This window comes from Oncorhynchus keta, chromosome 1 (genome assembly GCF_023373465.1).
Source record: "Oncorhynchus keta strain PuntledgeMale-10-30-2019 chromosome 1, Oket_V2, whole genome shotgun sequence".
Lineage (NCBI taxonomy): Eukaryota > Metazoa > Chordata > Actinopteri > Salmoniformes > Salmonidae > Oncorhynchus > Oncorhynchus keta.
The window spans coordinates 67,549,337-67,565,963 of NC_068421.1; the positions used below are offsets into that span (position 1 = coordinate 67,549,337).

At 46.3% G+C, this 16,627-nt stretch overlaps 1 protein-coding gene across 1 annotated transcript in view; it reads left to right on the forward strand.

Annotated features, from left to right (window-relative positions):
• Positions 1–16,627, forward strand: part of si:ch211-51h4.2 (uncharacterized) — a 105,772-nt gene that overhangs the window by 52,224 nt on the left and 36,921 nt on the right. The window lies entirely within an intron of this gene.

Consider the following 16,627-nt stretch of genomic DNA (forward strand, 5'->3'; position numbering starts at 1 on the left):
TTGTCACAATAACCGAGTAGGCAGCAGAGTTTCACCAACATGCCATGGCTCTTAAGTGACTGCAAAAAAGTGTTCTCTCTCCACTGCTGACACAGTGGTTATGAACAATTACTGAAAAATGTGTCGGCTGACAATGAATAATGGATACAGGCTCAGCGCTGACCTCCTTGTGAATTTGGCTGTAAATAGAATCTTTATGGGGGTCCCTAAAAAGCAACTCCGAAAATAACTTGGCATTGCGTTGCTGTCGCCAGTAGTATTTCTCTTTAAGCTGCTCACAGTCAACACTGCTGAGTTGGACTTTGCATCACTGATGAGCAGCTGAAAGGCCCTCCACCCATTTTGGATACATGCATTGTATATCTCCATTTTCACTGTTGTGAACTAAGTTGAAGTTTATAGTTGACTACAGTTTTTACGTTAAACTGACATGAGTGATGAGAGACATAGCCACTGTACCTCTAAATCATGTGTCAAACTCATTCCATGGAGAGCTGAAGTACACCTTGTACACTATTGGTTAATTAAGGCCACTGATTAATAAGGAACTCCCCTCACCTGGTTGTCTAGGTCTTAATTGAAAGGAAAAACCAAAAACCCACAGACACTCGGCCCTCCATGGAATGAGTTTGACACCCCTGCTCTAAAGGTATGCATTGCCTGAGAAGAGCTACCCTGGCCTGATTTACAGGGCTGGGAATGAGAGGGAGAGTACAGGCTAGGGTTGAATGGCGGGAACCCAGTTACCAAGTTTAATGGGATTTACCACCCATAACCATAAAACCAAATCAAATTGTATTTGTCACATGCATCGAATACAGTTATAGACCTTACTGTGAAATGCTTACTTACAATGCTCAAGTTTTTTTCTTTGTTTCAAGTGACCTACATTTGCTGCAGCATTGCCTACAGTAATATAAACAGTAATTTATAAACATGTAACTGTAGAACTGGGTACTGTGGCCAGACGCTTGGACCCGTGCTCTGGACCCCAGGTACAAGGACTGGGTACTGTTGCCGGACGCTCTGGACTGGGTACTGTTGCCGGACGCTCTGGACTGGGTACTGTTGCCGGATGCTCTGGAATGGGTCCTGTTGCCGGACGATAAACAGCTGCCTCTAATTGAGAACAAATCTAGGCAACCATAGACATACATAAACACCTAGATAGTAAACGACCCCAAAAACCTACAAAACCCCTAGACAGTACAAAAACACATACATCACCCATGTCACACACTGACCTAACCAAAACAATAAAGAAAACAAAGAATACTCAGGTCAGGGCGTGACAATAGATAATCCTGTTCTATATTGATATATATCCCTATATATAAACTCAGCAAAAAAAGAAACGTCCTCTCACTGTCAACTGCGTTTATTTTCAGCAAACCTAACATGTGTAAATATTTGTATGAACATAACAAGATTCAACAACTGAGACATAAACTGAACAAGTTCCACAGACATATGACTAACAGAAATTGAATATTGTGTCCCTGAACAAAGGGTGGGGTCAAAATCAAAAGTAACAGTCAGTATCTGGTGTGGCCACCAGCTGCATTAAGTACTGCAGTGCATCTCCTCCTCATGGACTGCATCAGATTTGCCAGTTATTGCTGTGAGATGTTATCCCTCTCTTCCACCAAGGCACCTGCAAGGTCCCAGACATTTCTGGGGGGGAATGGCCCTAGCCCTCACCCTCCGATCCAACAGGTCCCAGACGTGCTCAATGGGATTGACATCCGGGATCTTCGCTGGCCATAGCAGAACACTGACATTCCTATCTTGCAGGAAATCACGCACAAAACGAGCAGTATGGCTGGTGGCGGGAGGGAGGAGGATGTCTTCCCTGTAACGCACAGCGTTGAGATTTCCTACAATGACAACAAGCTCAGTCCGATGATGCTGTGACACGCCGCCCCAGACCATGACCGACCCTCCACCCCCAAATCGATCCTGCTCCAGAGTACATGCCTCAGTGTAACGCTCATTCCTTCGACGATAAACGCGAATCCGACCATCACCCCTGTTATGAAGTCACTGACTTCATAAATAAGTGCATTGTTGACGTCCTCCCTGCAGTGACTGTACATGCAGTGGGGAGAACAAGTATTTGATACACTGCCGATCACCTACCAACCAGTGCGAATTCCAGCTCTCACAGACCTGTTAGTTTTTCTTTAAGAAGCCCTCCTGTTCTCCACTTATTACCTGTATCAACTGCACATTTGAACTCGTTACCCGTATAAAAGACACCTGTCCACACACTCAATCAAACAGACTCCAACCTCTCCACAATGGCCAAGACCAGAGAGCTGTGTAAGGACATTAGGGATAAAATTGTAGACCTGAACAAGGCTTGGATGGGCTACAGGACAATAGGCAAGCAGCTTGGTGAGAAGGCAACAACTGTTGGCGCAATTATTAGAAAATGGAAAAAGTTCAAGATGACGGTCAATCACCCTCGGTCTGGGGCTCCATGCAAGATCTCACCTCGTGGGGCATCAATGATCATGAGGAAGGTGAGGGATCAGCCCAGAACTACACGGCAGGACCTGGTCAATGACCTGAAGAGAGCTGGGACCACAGTCTCAAAGAAAACCATCAGTAACAAACTACGCCGTCATGGATTAAAATCCTGCAGCGCACGCAAGATCCCCCTGCTCATGCCAGCGCATGTCCAAGCCCGTCTGAAGTTTGCAAATGACCATCTGGATGATCCAGAGGAGGAATGGGAGAATGTCATGTGGTCTGATGAGACAAAAATAGAGCTTTTTGGTCTAAACTCCACTCACCGTGTTTGGAGGAAAACGATGGATGAGTACAACCCCAAGAACACCATCCCAACCATGAAGCATGGAGGTGGGAACATCATTCTTTGGGGATGCTTTTCTGCAAAGGGGACGAGGCTGGGTCTTCCAGCATGACAACGACCCGAAACACACAGCCAGGGCAACTAAGAAGTGGCTCCGTAAGAAGCATCTCAAGGTCCTTGAGTGGCCTAACCAGTCTCCAGACCTGAACCCAATAGAAAATCTTTGGTGGGAGCTGAAAGTCCGTATTGCCCAGCGACAGCCCCGGAACCTGAAGGATCTGGAGAAGGTATGGGGGAGTGGGCCAAAATCCCTGCTGCAGTGTGTGCAAACCTGATCAAGAACTACAGGAAACGTATGATCTCTGTAATTGCAAACATAGGTTTCTGTACCAAATATTAGGTTCTGCTTTTCTGATGTATCAAATACTTATGTCATGCAAGAAAATGCAAATTAATTACTTAAAAATCATACAATGTGATTTTCTGGATTTTTGTACCGATGATAAAAATTACAGATTACTTACTTACATGCTTTGTAAGTAGGAAAACCTGCAAAATTGGCAGTGTATCAAATACTTGTTCTCCCCACTGTACATACCCCAACCAGAAGCCATGGATTACAGCTAACATCCGCACTGAGCTAAAGGGTAGAGCTGCCACTTTCAAGGAGCGGGACTCTTAACCCGGAAGCTTATAAGAAATCCCGCTATGCCCTCCAACAAACCATCAAACAGGCAAAGAGTCAATACAGGACTAATATCGAATCGTATTACACTGGCTCCAATGTTCGTCCCATGTGGCAGGGCTTGCAAACTATTACAGACTACAAAGGAAAGCACAGTCGAGAGCTACCCCCAGTGACACAAGCCTACCAGACGAGCTAAATTACTTCTATGCTCGCTGGCAGGCAAGTAACACTGAAACCTGCATGAGAGCATCAGCTGTTCTGGACGACTGCGTGATCACACTCTCTACAGCTGATGTGAGTAAACAGATCAACATTCACAAGGCTGCAGGGCCAGACGGATTACCAGGATGTGTACTCTGAGCATGCGCTGAACAACTGGCAAGTGTCTTCACTGACATTTTTAACCTCTCCCTGTCTGAGTCTATAATACCAACATGTTTCAAGTAGACCACCATAGTCCCTGTGCACAAGAACTAAGGTAAGCTGCTTAAATGACTACCAACCCGTAGCACTCACGTCTGTAGCCATGAGATGCTTTGAACGACTGGTCATGGCTCACATCAGCACCATTGTCCCAGAAACCCTAGACACACTCCAAATGGCATACTGCCCTAACAGATCCACAGATGATGAAATCTCTATTGCATTCCACACTGTCCTTTCCCACCTGGACGAAAGGAATACCTTTGTGACGATGCTGTTCATTGACTACAGCTTAGCGTTCAACACCATAGTGCACTCAAAGCTCATCACTGATCTAAGGACCCTGGGATTAACACCTCCCTCTGCAGGTGGTAAGGATAGGTAACAACACATCTGCCACACTGATCTTGAACACGGGGGCCCCTCAGGGGTGCGTGCTCAGTCCCCTCCTGTACTCCTGTTCACTCATGACTGCACGGCCAGGCATGACTACAACACCATCATTACATTTGCAGATGACACAACACTGGTAGGCCTGATCACCGACAATGACGAGACAGCTTATAGGGAGGAGGTCAGAGACCTGGCTGTGTGGTGCCAGGACAACAACCATCTCCCGCAACGTGATCAAAACAAAGAAGATGATTGTGGACTACAGGAAAAGGAGGACCGAGCATGCCCCCATTCTCATCGATGGGGCTGTAGTGGAGCAGATTGAGAGCTTGATCTCCGACCGCAAGACACTACAAAGGCTAGTGCGTATGGCCCAGTATATCACTGGGGAAAAGCTTCCTGCCATCCAGGACCTCTATGCCAGGCGATGTTAGAGGAAGGCCCTAAAAGTTGTCAAAGACTCCAGCCACTCTAGTCATAGACTGATCTCTCTGCTACCGCACTGCAAGCGGTACTGGAGCGCCAAGTCTCGGTCCAAGAGGTTTCTAAACAGCTTCTACCCCCAAGCCGTAAGACTCCTGAACAGCTAATCAAAAGGCTACCCCGACTATTTGCATTGCACCCCCCACCCCCTTTTACGCTGCTGCTACTCTCTGTTATTATCTATGCACACTCACTTTAATAACTCTACCGACATGTACATATTTCCTCAATTATCTCGACTAACCAGTGGCCACGCACATTCACTCTGTACCGGTACCCCCTGTAAATAGCCTCGCCATTGTTATTTTACTGGTCCTTCTGTGGCTCAGTTGGTAGAGCATGGCGCTTGTAACGCCAGGGTAGTGGGTTCGATTCCCGGGACCACCCATACGTAGAATGTATGCACACATGACTGTAAGTCGCTTTGGATAAAAGCGTCAGCTAAATGGCATATATTATATTATTACTGCTGATCTTTAATTATTTGTTACTTTTATTTCTTATTTGTATTTTTTTTTTTATGACGTTTTTTAAACTGCATTGTTGGTTAGGGCTTGTAAGTAAGCATTTCACTGTAAGGTGTTACACCTGTTGTATTCGGCGCATGTGACAAATAAAATTTGATTTGATTTGATAATACCCCATAATGACAAAGCAAAAACTTTCTGCAAAAAAAACACTACTAAAGGACACCAATAAGAAGAAGACTTGCTTGGGCCAAGAATAACAAGCAATGGACATTAGACCGATGTAAATCTGTTCTTTGGTCTGATGAGTCCAAATTTGAGATTTTTTGTTACAACTGCCGTGTCTTTGTGAGACGCAGAGTAGGTGAACGGATGATCTCTGCATGTGTGGTTCCCACCGTGAAGCATGGAGGAGGAGGAGTGATGGTGTGCGGGTGCTTTGCTTGTGACACTTTCTGTGATTTATTTAGAATTCAAGGCACACTTAACCAGCATGACTACCACAGCATTCTGCAGTGATACGGCATCCCATCTGGTTTGTGCTTAGTGGGACTATCATTAATTTTCCAACAGGATCATGACCCAACACACCTCCAAGCTGTACGGGGCTATTTGACCAAGAAGGAGAGTGATGGAATGCTGCATCAGGATGACCTGGCCTCCACAACCACCCGACCTCAACCCAATTGAGATGGTTCTTTATGAGTCAGACTGCAGAGTGAAGGAAAAGCAGACAAGTGCTCAGCATATGTGGGAACTCGTTCAAGACTGTTGGAAAAGCATTCCAGGTGAAGATGGTTGAGAGAATGAGAGTGATGGAGTGCTGCATCAGATGAACTGGCCTCCATGAGTGTGCAAAGTTGTGACCAAGGCAAAGATGACTACTTTGAAGAATCTAAAATACATATACTTTTTTGGTTACTACATGATTCCTTACAGTATGTGTTATTTCTTAGTTTTTATGTCTTCACTATTATTCTACAATGTAGAAAATAGTAAAAAATTAAGAAAAGCCCTTATTCAGTAGGTGCATCCAAACTTTTGACTGGTACTGTATATATACAGTTGAAGTCGGAAGATTTCATACTATACCTTAGCCAAATATATTTAATCTCAGTTTTTCACAATTCCTGACATTTAATCTGAGTAAAAAATGATCTGTCTTTGGTCAGTTACGATCACCACTTTATTTTCTCTGCATGTCTGGCAGACATATCAGTGTGGATGACGGATCACCACCTCAAGCTGAACCTCGGCAAGACGGAGCTGCTCTTCCTCCCGGGGAAGGACTGCCCGTTCCATGATCTCGCCATCACGGTTGACAACTCCATTGTGTCCTCCTCCCAGAGCGCTAAGAACCTTGGCGTGATCCTGGACAACACCCTGTTTTCATGCTCTACAACATCCGCAGAGTACGACCCTGCCTCACACAGGAAGCGGCGCATCCAGGCACTTGTCATCTCCCGTCTGGATTTGCAACTCGCTTTGGCTGGGCTCCTGCCTGTGCCATTAAACCCCTACAACTCATCCAGAACGCCGCATCAAGTAGTTCTCTCACGTCACCCCGCTCCTCCGCTCTCTCCACTGGCTTCCAGTTGAAGCTCGCATTACAAGACCATGGTGCTTGCCTATGTTACCTCCAGGCTCTGATCAGGCCCTACACCCAAACAATGGCACTGCGTTCATCCACCTCTGGCCTTCGCCTCCCTACCACTTTACAGTTCCCGCTCAGCCCAGTCAAAACTGTATGCTGCTCTGGCTCCCCAATGGTGGAACACACTCCCTCACGACGCCAGGACAGCGGAGTCAATCACCACCTTTGTCTCTTTAAGGAATACCTAGGATAGGATAAAGTAATCCTTCTCACCCCCCTTAAAAGATTTAGATGCACTATTGTAAAGTGGCTGTTCCACTGGATGTCATAAGGTGAATGCACCAATTTGTAAGTCGCTCTGGATAAGAGCGTCTGCTAAATGACTTAAATGTAAATGTAATGTACATTTTAAGAATGTGAAATGTCTGTAACGTTCTGACCTTAGTTCTTTTGTTATGTCTTTGTTTTAGTATGGTCAGGGCTTGAGTTGGGTGGGTTGTCTATGTTCCTTTTTCTATGTTGTGTTTTGCGTTTGGCCTGGTATGGTTCTCAATCAGAGGCAGGTGTCGTTAGTTGTCTCTGATTGAGAATCATACTTAGGTAGCCTGGTTTCACTTTTGAGTGGGTGGTGAATATTTTCTGTTATATGTATGTCACCTTTCAGAACTGTTTCGTTTCATTTCTCCTTTGTTATTTTGTTTAGTGTTCTCGGTTTAATAAATATATGATGAACACTTACCACTCTGCGCTTTGGTCCTCACCTCATTCCAACGACGAGCGTCACAATGTCCGAATAATAGTAGAGGGAAGGATTTCTTTCAGCGTTTATTTCTTTCATCACATTCCCAGTGGGTCAGACGTTTACATACAGTCAATTAGTATTTGGTAGCATTGCCTTGAAATTGCTTAACTTGGGTCAAACGATTCGGGTAGCCTTCGACAAGCTTCCCACAATAAGTTGGGTGAATTTTGGCCCCTTTCTCCTGACAGAGGTGGTGTAACTGAGTCAGGTTTGTAAGCCTCCTTGCTCGCACACACTTTTTCAGTTCTGACCACAAATCTTCTATAGGATTGAGGTCAGGGCTTTGTGATAGCCACTCCAATACCTTGACGTTGTTGTCCTTAAGCCATTTTGCCACAAGTATGCTTGTGGTCACTGTTCATTTGGAAGAGCCCTTTGCGACCAAGCTTTAACTTCCTGACTGATGTCTTGAGATGTTGCTTCAATATATCCACCTAATTTTCCCCCTTCATGATGCCATCTATTTTGTGAAGTGCACCAGTCCCTCCTGCAGCAAAGCACACCCACAACATGATGCTGCCACCGCCGTGCTTCATGGTTGGGATGGTGTTCTTCTGCTTGCAAGCCCCCCCCCCTTTTTCCTCCAAACGTAACAATGGTCATTATGGCCAAACAGTTCTATTTTTGTTTCATCAGATCAGAGGACATTTCTCCAAAAAGTATGATCTTTGTCCCCATGTGCAGTTGCAAACCGTAGTCTAGCGGTATGACAGCTGCGTGGTCCCATGGTGTTTATACTTGCGTACTATTGTTTGTACAGATGAATGTGGTACCTTCAGGTGTTTGGAAATTGCTCCCAAGGATGAACTAGACTTGTGGAGGTCTACATTTTTTTTCTGAGGTCTTGGCTGATTTCTTTTGATTTTCACATAATGTCAAGCAAAGAGGCCCTGAGTTTGAAGGTAGACCTTGAAATACATCCTCAGGTACACCTCCAATTGCCTCAAATGATGTCAATTAGCCTATCAGAAGCTCCTAAAGCCATGACATAATTTTCTGGAATTTTCCAAGCTGTTTAAAGGCACAGTCAACTTAGTGTATGTAAACTTCTGACCCACTGTAATTGTGATACAGTGAATTGTAAGTGAAATAATCTGTTTGTAAACAATTGTTGGAAAAATCACTAGTGTCACGCACAAAGTAGATGTCCTAACCAACTTGCAAAACTATAGTTTGTTAACATGAAAGTTGTGGAGTTGTTGAAAAACAAGTTTTAATGACTCCAACCTAAGTGTATGTAAACTTCTGACTTCAACTGTATTATCCCTGTATGTAATGTAATGTAATATTTACAGGATATATTGTATAACGGCACAATCATTTGGGCTTGGGCTCATTAAATGTATTTAATGTATGGCTCATCAGGCTCAGGTAGCATCAGGCTTGAATTTTCAATCCGTCAAAGGGTGTACTAGAGGCGAAGTCAGCTGCAGGAGTGCAGACTAATGTTAACAGGCGCACTTTTATTTTCGTTCCAAAAACGAGAGCACTAAATAAATCAAATGTGCTCAAAACACGTAACATAACAAAAGTAAAGCGCGTAAATAAAACACCACAATAACATGAAACGATTACACACAAATACATGATGGGAACCAGAGGGTTAAATACAAGTAGATTGATTGGGGAAATTAAAACCAGGTGTGTATGGAACAACACAAAACAAATGGATATATGAAAAATGGAGCGGCGATGGCTAGAAAGCCAGTGACGTCGAACGCCGAACGAAGGAGAGGAGAACGCCGCCTGAACAAGGAGAGGAGAACGCTGCCTGAACAAGGAGAGGAGAACGCCGCCTGAACAAGGAGAGGAGAACGCCGCCTGAACAAGGAGAGGAGAACGCTGCCTGAACAAGGAGAGGAGAACGCCGCCTGAACAAGGAGAGGAGAACGCTGCCTGAACAAGGAGAGGAGAACGCCGCCTGAACAAGGAGAGGAGAACGCCGCCTGAACAAGGAGAGGAGAACGCTGCCTGAACAAGGAGAGGAGAACGCTGCCTGAACAAGGAGAGGAGAACGCCGCCTGAACAAGGAGAGGAGAACGCCGCCTGAACAAGGAGAGGAGAACGCTGCCTGAACAAGGAGAGGAGAACGCCGCCTGAACAAGGAGAGGAGAACTCTGCCTGAACAAGGAGAGGAGAACGCTGCCTGAACAAGGAGAGGAGAACGCCGCCTGAACAAGGAGAGGAGAACGCCGCCTGAACAAGGAGAGGAGAACGCTGCCTGAACAAGGAGAGGAGAACGCTGCCTGAACAAGGAGAGGAGAACGCCGCCTGAACAAGGAGAGGAGAACGCTGCCTGAACAAGGAGAGGAGAACGCTGCCTGAACAAGGAGAGGAGAACGCTGTCTGAACAAGGAGAGGAGAACGCTGCCTGAACAAGGAGAGGAGAACGCCGCCTGAACAAGGAGAGGAGAACGCCGCCCGAACAAGGAGAGGAGAACGCTGCCTGAACAAGGAGAGGAGAACGCGGCCCGAACAAGGAGAGGAGAACGCCGCCCGAACAAGGAGAGGAGAACGCCGCCCGAACAAGGAGAGGAGAACACCGCCCGAACAAGGAGAGGAGAACTCCGCCTGAACAAGGAGAGGAGAACTCCGCCTGAACAAGGAGAGGAGAACTCCGCCTGAACAAGGAGAGGAGAACTCCGCCTGAACAAGGAGAGGAGAACACCGCCTGAACAAGGAGAGGAGAACGCCGCCCGAACAAGGAGAGGAGAACTCCGCCTGAACAAGGAGAGGAGAACTCCACCTGAACAAGGAGAGGAGAACTCCGCCTGAACAAGGAGAGGAGAACGCCGCCCGAACAAGGAGAGGAGAACTCCGCCTGAACAAGGAGAGGAGAACGCCGCCTGAACAAGGAGAGGAGAACTCCGCCTGAACAAGGAGAGGAGAACTCCGACCGAACAAGGAGAGGAGAACTCCGCCCGAACAAGGAGAGGAGAACTCCACCTGAACAAGGAGAGGAGAACGCCGCCCGAACAAGGAGAGGAGAACTCCACCTGAACAAGGAGAGGAGAACTCCGCCTGAACAAGGAGAGGAGAACGCCGCCTGAACAAGGAGAGGAGAACTCCGCCTGAACAAGGAGAGGAGAACGCCGCCTGAACAAGGAGAGGAGAACTCCACCTGAACAAGGAGAGGAGAACTCCACCTGAACAAGGAGAGGAGAACGCCGCCCGAACAAGGAGAGGAGAACTCCACCTGAACAAGGAGAGGAGAACTCCGCCTGAACAAGGAGAGGAGAACTCCGCCTGAACAAGGAGAGGAGAACGCCGCCTGAACAAGGAGAGGAGAACGCCGCCTGAACAAGGAGAGGAGAACTCCGCCTGAACAAGGAGAGGAGAACTCCGCCTGAACAAGGAGAGGAGAACTCTGAACAAGGAGAGGAGCCTGAACAAGGAGAGGAGAACTCCGCCCGAACAAGGAGAGGAGAACTCCACCTGAACAAGGAGAGGAGAACGCCGCCCGAACAAGGAGAGGAGAACTCCACCTGAACAAGGAGAGGAGAACTCCGCCTGAACAAGGAGAGGAGAACGCCGCCTGAACAAGGAGAGGAGAACTCTGCCTGAACAAGGAGAGGAGAACTCCGCCTGAACAAGGAGAGGAGAACGCCGCCTGAACAAGGAGAGGAGAACGCTGCCTGAACAAGGAGAGGAGAACGCTGCCTGAACAAGGAGAGGAGAACGCTGCCTGAACAAGGAGAGGAGAACGCCGCCTGAACAAGGAGAGGAGAACGCTGCCTGAACAAGGAGAGGAGAACTGAACCGCTGTCTGAACAAGGAGAGGAGAACGCTGCCTGAACAAGGAGAGGAGAACGCTGCCTGAACAAGGAGAGGAGAACTGAACAAGGAGAGGAGAACGCTGCCTGAACAAGGAGAGGAGAACGCGCCCGAACAAGGAGAGGAGAACCCGAACAAGGAGAGGAGAACGCCCGAACAAGGAGAGGAGAACACCGCCTGAACAAGGAGAGGAGAACTCCGCCTGAACAAGGAGAGGAGAACTCCGCCTGAACAAGGAGAGGAGAACTCCGCCTGAACAAGGAGAGGAGACACCGCCTGAACAAGGAGAGGAGAACGCCGCCTGAACAAGGAGAGGAGAACTCCGCCTGAACAAGAACTCCACCTGAACAAGGAGAGGAGAACTCCGCCTGAACAAGGAGAGGAGAACGCCCGAACAAGGAGAGGAGAACTCCGCCTGAACAAGGAGAGGAGAACTCCGCCTGAACAAGGAGAGGAGAACTCCGCCTGAACAAGGAGAGGAGAACAAGGAGAGGAGAACTCCGCCCGAACAAGGAGAGGAGAACTCCACCTGAACAAGGAGAGAGAGAACGCCGCCCGAACAAGGAGAGGAGAACTCCACCTGAACAAGGAGAGGAGAACTCCGCCTGAACAAGGAGAGGAGAACGCCGCCTGAACAAGGAGAGGAGAACTCCGCCTGAACAAGGAGAGGAGAACTCCACCTGAACAAGGAGAGGAGAACTCCACCTGAACAAGGAGAGGAGAACTCCGCCCGAACAAGGAGAGGAGAACTCCACCTGAACAAGGAGAGGAGAACTCCGCCTGAACAAGGAGAGGAGAACTCCGCCTGAACAAGGAGAGGAGAACGCCGCCTGAACAAGGAGAGGAGAACTCCGCCTGAACAAGGAGAGGAGAACGCCGCCTGAACAAGGAGAGGAGAACTCCGCCTGAACAAGGAGAGGAGAACTCCGACCTGAACAAGGAGAGGAGAACTCCGCCCGAACAAGGAGAGGAGAACTCCACCTGAACAAGGAGAGGAGAACGCCGCCCGAACAAGGAGAGGAGAACTCCACCTGAACAAGGAGAGGAGAACTCCGCCTGAACAAGGAGAGGAGAACGCCGCCTGAACAAGGAGAGGAGAACTCTGCCTGAACAAGGAGAGGAGAACTCCGCCTGAACAAGGAGAGGAGAACGCCGCCTGAACAAGGAGAGGAGAACTCTGCCTGAACAAGGAGAGGAGAACTCCGCCTGAACAAGGAGAGGAGAACGCCGCCCGAACAAGGAGAGGAGCCGACTTCAGCAGAAGTCGTGACACAATCAAAGCTCGAATCAATTCCAAACATAGGCCTATTTATATGCTTTATAATACTTTTGAATGACACTGGTTTTGGCCGGAAATTCCTGGGTTACCTGGCAGAAAAGTTATTTATTCTCAAAATGGAACATTTGTAAAATACTAGGAAAAGATTTAACCCTAGTACAGGCATGGTGTAGGAATAACATGGAAGGGATGGATGGAAACGTCATGAAGACCGAGAACTAACATCAATCTCCTTTTAGTCTAAACTAAACAGAGAATTGGCAACTTTGGTGGTAAAATGTTAATAACAAATGAAAAATTGTCATGATGTTTAGTAATTAAAGTTTATTGGGAAACCCTAGGACAGGCGGTGTGAGGAATACTTTCGCCCAAGGAGTTCTATGGACACTTTGATTGATTTTACAGAGACAAAAGGTGATGTAAGCATAATGAATAGTGTGGTTATGGAGGCAGATTCTGTCTTGTGTTAAAAAAATGGCCTTTTACTTCACATTAGGCCTAGGCGTATGCGAGTGTGTGTGGGTGCATGCCTGCCTTTCTGCCTGCCTGTGTGTGCATGCACGTGTACTGAATTAATCAGTGTGTATGCGTGGTTGTGTGTGTTTTCCTACTGATGGATCTGTATATATCTCAGTGGTCTTGTATTAGTTTCCTATTGATATCCACTCTTTCTGAAGTTGACATGAAGGGGTCTCATCTCCCCCGATACTGCCCCTGTTGAGAGCTTCTTCAGGTATCTATTCCAAACAGATCAATGTCTGGAGACCAAGGCTTCTATTGTGGCATTTCATCTTAGGACACTTCTTCATCTTGATTGACAACCTTGATCAAATATTAACTCCAAAAATGAATTGTTTGGAAAATACTCCTCTCTATGGACTTAGAGGAGAGACACTGTCAAGTTCTTTCTGTGACCTCGGCAAGTTAAATATATTTTGATTTTTTTTTTATTTCACCTTTATTTAACCAGGTAGGCTAGTTGAGTTCTCATTTGCAACTGCGACCTGGCCAAGATAAAGCATAGCAGTGTGAACAGACAACACAGAGTTACACATGGAGTAAACAATTAACAAGTCAATAACACAGTAGAAAAAAAAGAGAGTCTATATACATTTTGTGCAAAAGGCATGAGGAGGTAGGCGAATAATTACAATTTTGCAGATTAACACTGGAGTGATAAATGATCAGATGGTCATGTACAGGTAGAGATATTGGTGTGCAAAAGAGCAAAAAAGTAAATAAATAAAAACAGTATGGGGATGAGGTAGGTAAAAATGGGTGGGCTATTTACCGATAGACTATGTACAGCTGCAGCGATCGGTTAGCTGCTCAGATAGCAGATGTTTGAAGTTGGTGAGGGAGATAAAAGTCTCCAACTTCAGCGATTTTTGCAATTCGTCCCAGTCACAGGCAGCAGAGAACTGGAACGAAAGGCGGCCAAATATAAGATAACTGGGTTGAAATTAGTAATCAAGTGTGTATTTTACTTACATTTATTGTGCCAATTATCCTTGAGTAAACTTTGCTGATACTAGATTAATCAGAATGCTGAAGATATTCTGACACAGTCTCTCACTAGCACAATGAGTGAGGCACTGAGGAGACCTTGGTTAAAATGTTTTCTAAATGACCAATTGAACAGACTGGTATTCATGCAGGCAGTAACATGCCACAAATCAATTAATAGCCATGAAAAGCAGTTTTCTACAAAAGGCAGCTGTGATTCCCAAAAATGTGTGGTTAATGAATAATGACACACCAGGAGAAAATACATTGACACACTGTAATAAGCACTCAATTAAGTCATTTGAAATGAAGCAAGCGTTTTACCAAATGTATCTGTTTCTGTTGAAATGGATGTCCTTCTCGTATTTCCAGCAATAAATCGCAGACAGAATCTTATTTTGGGCAAATTATGCATGGGAAATCAAGTACATTTTTATAGTTTCATCGAATAATTAGTGTGACATTTATACTGCATAATTGTTAAAGATGTCAAACCTGTCCTCCAGTCTACTGCCATCATGACTTTGAGCGTAAAGTTTGCAGTCATACCTATGTTTCTGATACTTAGTGGGCAGATGAATGCTGTGTTTCAACAGTTTAGCTTGGCACCATTGCAAATTCTTTCACAGGGTTAAAAACAACACTTGTCTTCTGTGTGTGTGTGTGTGTGTGTGTGTGTGTGTGTGTGTGTGTGTGTGTGTGTGTGTGTGTGTGTGTGTGTGTGTGTGTGTGTGTGTGTGTGTGTGTGTGTGTGTGTGTGTGTGTGTGTGTGTGTGTGTGTGTGTGTTTTAGAGCATGGATTAAGGAAAGAGCACAACCCTCTTTGTCATGTTCTCACTCCACTCACTAAATGCTTCTCTCCAGGACAGAGATGGGTTGATAAGAGATTGCTTTCCCCTGGCATATCAGCCCTCTCAGCTCACCCATAAGTCTGCCTGGCTGCCTGGTCATGGCAGTGCCACCTTCCTCCTCCCCCTAACCTCCACTCTTCTCCACTCTCCTCCATCTTATCCCTTGTGAAATGGATTCACTCAGTTCATCCCAAGGTCCCCTGTGTGCATTAGGAGATATAATGCCCCAGAATGCTCTCTGTTCTTTTTGGTGGGACTTGCTTTTTTGTGTGTGTTTGTATGTGTGTGTGTGTTTGGTTGTAATCGCTGTGGAAATTGCATTCTTCTCCCATGCATTGCATGAACAGCTGCAAGTGCAATTTTTTTTGTGGTTGCCGTTGAGTACTTCTACAGTATGTACGATCGTACTTTGTTCTCTGTGCCCAAGCTGCCCCTTGTTGCATTACAGACAAACAAGGAGAGAGGGAGAGAGAGAGGTGGAGAGAGAGAGAGAGAGGTGGAGGGAGGGAGAGAGCAAAAGAGGAGGCGGAGGAAAGAGAGGTGGAGAGAGAGAGATGTTGCATTACAGGCGAATGAAGAGAGAAGTGGAGAGAGAGAGAGAGGAGGAGTGAGCCGGTGAGAGAGGGGTGTTAGATGGATACACTCAAACAAAGAGCAGGGACTGAGGGAACACTCTTTGTTTTGTAATGTGTGCTTTTATAGTTCATTTCTTCCCACACACCCTGGATTTCTGACAATGTCACATTGGGAGCAGGGTAATCACAGCTCTCGCCTGATATCTCCTCCATCACACAGTCCACTGAGGCTTTTTACTGGAGATGGGAAGGCACTTAAACCTATTTCTCTCTGGAGCTCAAAGAGACTTGGGCACCTAATGGAATCTTCTTCCCCCTAATCCAGGGCATTCTTCACATGTGCTTAAAAGCAAAATGTTTACTTGTGGACAATTGTTATCCCAGTTTAAGTGGCAGCTTTCTGTGAGCCCATGTAATTCACCTCTGTCAATATTCTTCACAGCCAAATGCCCTCTGTGAAGTATTTTACACTCAAATAGTCTCATTTTCAGTTGGTATAAACACTTTAAGATGCTTTTCAAACAGTTTACTGCTTATTGGTCTATTTAACATCATCTAACTATTTTTAATAGAATGGAATCCGCTTTGTTTTGTTATTTATGTTATAAATTCAACGGACTCTGTAGAGAGAATTCTCAGATGTGGTACACAGCCTAACATGTCCTGGTTGCTGTGCCTTCAGGGCCTTTGACTCTCTGGGGCCAGGGTAGAAATCCCATTAACAGCATCTGTGCATCTTAGTGCCAACACCAGTACACACCAGTCCACTCTGTGGCCTCACCAGACTTGCATATTGCACCAAATATACACACGAGCCAGGGCCAGGTGGACTTCATGCTCTCTCTCATACAAAAACATATTTATGGCCAAAGCAAAATGGGAATACTTCCTTCTCAAAGAAAGGCTGTAAAGATAATGTTCTCTTCATCACCTGATAGGAAATGAGGATTTAAGTGAAAGATGTGTTGCTCTCT